This window comes from Acomys minous (assembly GCF_964271855.1).
Source record: "Acomys minous genome assembly, chromosome: 16".
In the NCBI taxonomy this organism is placed as follows: Eukaryota; Metazoa; Chordata; class Mammalia; order Rodentia; family Muridae; genus Acomys; species Acomys minous.
In genome coordinates, this window is record NC_140498.1 from 35,031,741 (window position 1) to 35,037,752 (window position 6,012).

Below are 6,012 nucleotides of genomic sequence, written 5' to 3' on the forward strand. Positions count from 1 at the left end.
GGTCATCTGAAGCAGGGAGCAGAAAAGGATCACCCACAGGATGTCTCTCTTCCTCGGGGGTTACTTTTGCTGTGATGAAACACCGTGACCAAAGCAACTTGGGGAGGGAAAGGGCTCATTCGACTTAGGCTTCCACATCACAGTTCATCAAAAGAAGTCAGGACAGGAACTCAAACACGGCGGAGACCTGCAATGATGCAGGGCCACAGAGGAGTGCCGCTCCCCACGGTTTGCTCAGCCTGCTTTCTAATAGAACCCAACACTGCCAGCCCAAAGATAGCGTCACCCACAATGCCCTCCCTCATCAATCACTAATTTAAGGAAATCTTTACAGGGATGCCTACAGCCAGGTCTAGTGGAGGCATTTTCTCAACTGAGGCTCCCTTCCTTCTGATGACTCTAGCTTGTGTCAAGTTGACATGAAACTAACCAGCACAATGTCTAAGCCCTTAATTTCCTTTACCATTCACTGGTCCTTTGACTTAGGATAAGCTTTTCTTTCTTTCAGGCAAACCCTTTTCTCCCCTTCAAAGAAGCCAGCCTGTCTAGAAGTAAACAGAACTCTTCAATGTAAAGCTGGACTCTAACAGTGTGGGTCCACTCAAGCTCAGACAGAGGTGTTTTTATTTAATTTTCCAGTTTAGTAATTTTATACATAAATGTTGTATGGGCCGTAATCAAACTCATTCCCATGCCGCCCTCTAGTTCCTCCTCCATCAACTCACCACCTTTCTCTTGAACCTCATGTGTTTTTTTTTTCTAAATCATCAACTTAGTGCTGCCCATATGTACATGGATGGGTGCAGAGCCAATGGCTGGAGCATGGACAGCCACTCAGTGGCCGCATTTCTAAAGACAATGGATTCTCGGGGCTCCACTGATTGCCAGCTGTTCCTATGCTTGGTGTGGGGCTTTGTGACTCACCTGCTCTCGCAGGTGGTCTTGTATGTGAAGCCACAGTAGCTTTGAGTTCATGAGTAGGATGGACTCCTTATGTCCGGGGAAAGCAGTGTCGTTGAAGTCATCCCCTGGCCCTGGCTGTTACAATCTTCCCACCCCCTCTTTCAGCCTTGAGAGGAAGGGTATGGTGCAGATTTCTTATTCAGGGCTGAGCACTGAGAGACACTTATTCTCAAAATTGAAGCATTACTGTACATCAGTCAAAACACTTTATCTTCCAAACAACAGAGACCTCAAATGGAAGCTGTTTGAATGGCTACGCGGAATAATGAATAGCTATAGCTCCATGGAAAGTTTGAGGCACTCAACTGGCAAGATCGGGACTCTTATCATCCTTGTTCTCTACTTACAGGCCCACTTTTCATTCCTTTCTCAAGCCAAATGGCAGCTGGCAGCTCTAGAGCTCAATGCTGCGGAGGGGTCATTATCTTGTCAGGGAGCCAGACTTCAGTCCACAGCAGAGGGAAGTAACACAACCTATTTTCCCAGAGGTCCCAATGGAAAAACCACATTGACTTGTAATCCAGAGGCCATCTTTCAACAAATTTCTGTAATCCAGCTAATGAGTGCGCTAGAGGCAACAGTACACTGGAGCTGAAGGGCAGAGTTGGCTGTGAAGAATCCACGTGGAGGCCGGGCTTGGTGGCGCACGCCTGTAATCCCAGGACTTGGGGGGCAGAGGCAGGTGGATCTCTGTGAGTTCAAGGCCAGCCTGGTCTACAAAGTGAGTCCAGGACAGGCAGGTCTACACAGAGAAACCCTGTCTCAAAACAAACAAACAAACAAACAAACAAACAAACAAAAAAGAAATCCACGTGGTTGAACATGGATGGAAAGATGAATTATTTATAAAATACAAAGTTCTTTGGGCAGGACAAAGATGGCGTTAATTGTAGGAATAGTTTTTATTTGCCTGAGGCAATTGTCATCTACGAGGCTTACTGCCTCTGTCTGCTAACGTAGGCCTAGTCCTGTGAGCTTCTAGGCTCTGTGTAATCTAATCTAGGCCTAGAATGTTTGCAGCCTCTAGACTTACTGCTGAATAAGCTCACCCTATCCAGTTCTTTCTGAACTCTGGCTGGTTGGTTCAGTTCAGCTGTTCTGGCTCAAAACTCCTCTCCAAGCTGATTGATTCAAACTTGCTTCTCTCAGTTTCTCACTGAATAACTCTAGCAATCTGTTCTAATTATCTGGCTTCTTCTCATTCTCTTGCTCATTCTATCTTCACCTTTGTCTGGCTTGTTCTTTATTCAACCTCCCTCTGTAAAAACTGCCTCTGAATTCCACGAACTGAACTGCCGCAAGCAAACTCAACTCCACTGCACTTCCTCTCACTCACTCTCAGGCACTACTCAGTGACTGAACAGCACTGACTAGCGCTTAGAGATCTGCATGCCCGTCTCCTGAGTGCTGGGATTAAAGGCATGCACCACCACTCCTGGACCTAAGCTTTTCTTTATCTGAAACTTGCTCAATACTAGGTTGGCCTTGAACTCAGAGATCTGCTTGCCTCTGTCTCCTGAAAGGCTTGTCCTTTCCTGCCAGATCACACAGACCTAGAAAGCCTTTGGATGTGATCTCTTGCCAGATCAGCCATATTCTGAATTAAAATCCCTCTAAAGTTAATCAATACCTTGTACTGAGATAGAATAACATTTGTGAATTGAAGGCTTCACCTGTTCAGACAGAAATAGACCGTAGCGATAGGGCTGATCGGGAGTTAAAGGTGGCGGAGGAAGAGACTGCATGTCAGGCTTCATTATCACTATTAGAACCTGAATCTGCCTGCTCGGACAACTATTCTTTCTGATAACTGACTGTCACATTGGGAGCTATGACAATTCGATTTTCAATTTGCCTCATGTTTCTTCTCTCTTTTGTTACATCAGTGGTTCTCAACCTGTGGGTTGCAACCCCTTTGGGACCAAATGACCTGTTCACAGGGGTTACCTAAGTCCATCGGAAAACACAGAGGTTTACATTACAACCCATAGTAGTAGCAAAATTATAGTTACAAAATAGCAATGAAAATGAGCTGTATTAAAGGGCTGCAGCAGTAGGAAGGTTGAGGACCACTGTGTTAGCTCTGCATCACCCTCTTTATTCCCAGGATTAGGACAATCCCCACAGCCTGCACCGAGGGAGCTCATCTCTCTGCTTTGTCCAGCTATTGTACAGACTTCAATGGACATGACCTTCACCAGAACATCTAAAGCCCCATCTCTCAGCCCATTCTGTCAACCATGAAACCTTATTAATTAATCCAGTTTTATTTCAGGATGCTTGGTGTCTCAGAGTCCCCTGCTTATTTTTACCTGGTCCCAAGAACGTCTAGCTTGCAGCTCTATTTAATAATAAAAGAACAAGAATGCCAAAGACATCCTCCAGGTTAAGAATCCTTTGGTATATACCTCTTCCACTACACTCTCAGCTTCTTGAGTATAGTGCCTTCTCCTCTGTAGTACCCTAAACAACCATGGAATACAGTTGCATCAAAGTAAATAGCTTTTCAAGACATTACAACACCCCCAGTACACCATTTCTAACATGTAAGTTAGCACTGTCACAATGAAAGAGTGATGGTAAGTTTATTACAGCATCCAACCAACACTTGAATAGCTATAGCATTAGTAATTTTTCCTTGTTTTTTCGAAACAGGGTTTCTCTGTGTAACATCCTTGACTGTCCTAGACTCACTTTGTAGACCAGCTTGGCTTCGAACTCACAGAGATCCGCCTGCCTCTGCCTCCCATCTTCTGTTATTAAAGGTGTGCACCACCATGCCCAGCTAGTAATAGAAAATTTGATGGAGGTTGAAGTGGATGCTTTTGTTGCTTCTCAAAATTTGAGGCCTTACCGATGTTTGGCGAACCCACTATTATGTGAGGAAGAATGCCACATCTCTTATGTAAAATGAAAATGACACACACAAAATATTCCACTCCACCCTAAGCCTTGGGCCTGCAGGGCATGTATGTGGACCCCAATCTGATTTGGGAGAGCTATACTTAGAACTATGAAGGGAGTTAACCTATAAAGCTATCTAAAATTGATGTCACTTGCGACATCTAGTGTCCAGGGATGGTATTGACTGCATTCTATCCAGGGTATTCCTAAACATGACTTAACCGTACCAAGAAGAGGCGGGAGGAGGGAAACACAACAAATGTACTTTAAAGATCATAACTGGGGCCGGGTGGTGGCGCACGCCTTTAATCCCAGCACTCGGGAGGCAGAGGCAGGCAGATAGCTGTGAGTTTGAGGCCAGCCTGGTCTACACAGTGAGTCCAAAACAGCCAAGGCTACACAGAGGAACCCTGTCTTGAAAAACCAAAAAAAAAAAAAAAAAAAAAAAAAAAAAAAAAAAGAAAGAAAAAAAAAGATCATAACTGACTTTTATTTATGATGCTAAGATAGAGCATCCTCGGAAGAAGTAGTTCAAACCACTCCTTTCAACAAGGCCAGGCAGTCTTTGTGGACAGGAAACCCAGTGAGAAATAGATTCAGCTCAACTGGCCCCAGCTCAGCAGTCACCTGATATGAATCGCTGGGTTGCTGAAGATAGCCTTGAAGCTCAGTTATTCTCGTGTGCCAGCTCACACAAGTGATTACATGTTACTTTCCTGTAGTTAGACCAGCCCAAATCAGTATTCTCCTATAAACTTCGAACATTTCCAGGATGAGCAGCTTTTAAGACTTTTCCACCTTGAATTTATTTTTCCTTGGTTCTGCCATCCTTGAAGGCTCTGTTCAGTGTCAGTGGATATTTTTACAAATGAATATCCAAATACACTGTCCCTTTCACACAGTTCCTTCTATGTAGAGGCATATATATTCATGTGTACATGAATTTCTATGGTCATGGTTTCAATTATATATTAAATATATGCAAATAATGCACTGTGCTGTAATTCCTAGATAGGACATTTTATCACATCCTTCCACCGTTCACTCACTGTGGCCACTTATTCCTTTCCATGAGGGATAATATATGATTTACCTTTTCTTGAATCAAAGAACAAGGAGTTCATAAAGATTTTAGTTGCCAATTGCAAGTTGCCATGGCAGGCCAAGGCTAGAGGTTACCTGTCTGAGTCCTGAGTTGAGGAATTTGAAAATGATGGAGAAGAAATAGCATTTGCTTCATTTAATTGTGAACTCAGTGATGATTCTATCTGCTTAAAGGATCAGTGTTGCTTACATTAAGAAACCAGTTCAGTCCTGTAAAGTCTGGTCTAGCTCCATCAGAAATACAAGGCTACAGTTGGAAATGAAGGCAGGAAGTCAAGATATTAAAACTTAATGGAGGCATTCAACTCTGCCAAATGCAGGAAAAGGGGGAAAAAATACTGACTGCTGAACATTGAAGGGCAGAAATCACTGGGGGTGCTGTGGTACAGTACATGTTTGACCTGCATGATAAAAATAAAAATCACTGGCGATCTTGTCAAGAGGCAATTCACTGTACTGGCTTCAGACCAGACCACAGGTAGAATACAAAATAGTAAAAGTAACTAGTCTCAGAGCTCAAAGAAGCAGAAGCTGTAACTTCGAGCCCAGCCTGCTCTACAAAGCAAGTACAGGACAGCAAAGGCTACAAAGAAAAACGAAAAATAAAGAAAACAATAATAATACAGAAATTGAATAGTGAAAACCTTTTCTGATACTTGCTATATAACGAAAAACAAACAAAATGGGGATGCGGTTGTCCGGAGTCTGGGAAGTTTTCGGTTAACTTTTACAATGGGGGTCACTTCAGCATCTTCATCAGCTGACGGGGAACACTTAGTAAAACATGGCAAAAGAGACAGAGCCAGGTCCCTAGATGCCATGTGCCAGTTGCTAGAACTCTCCAGATCTCCAATTGCTTACATTTTAATGAATGAGCATATTTACAAAGTATTTCTGTTTAAACACGCAGGCACTCATATTTCCTTTGGGGGAGACTTTGATGTCTCCTGAAAATTGAAAGATGCCGTGGACTTGGCAGGGTGGTTGCGGGCCTGAGAGGATCCGTGTGGAGTGTGGCACTGTGCTGGCAGGGATGAGACC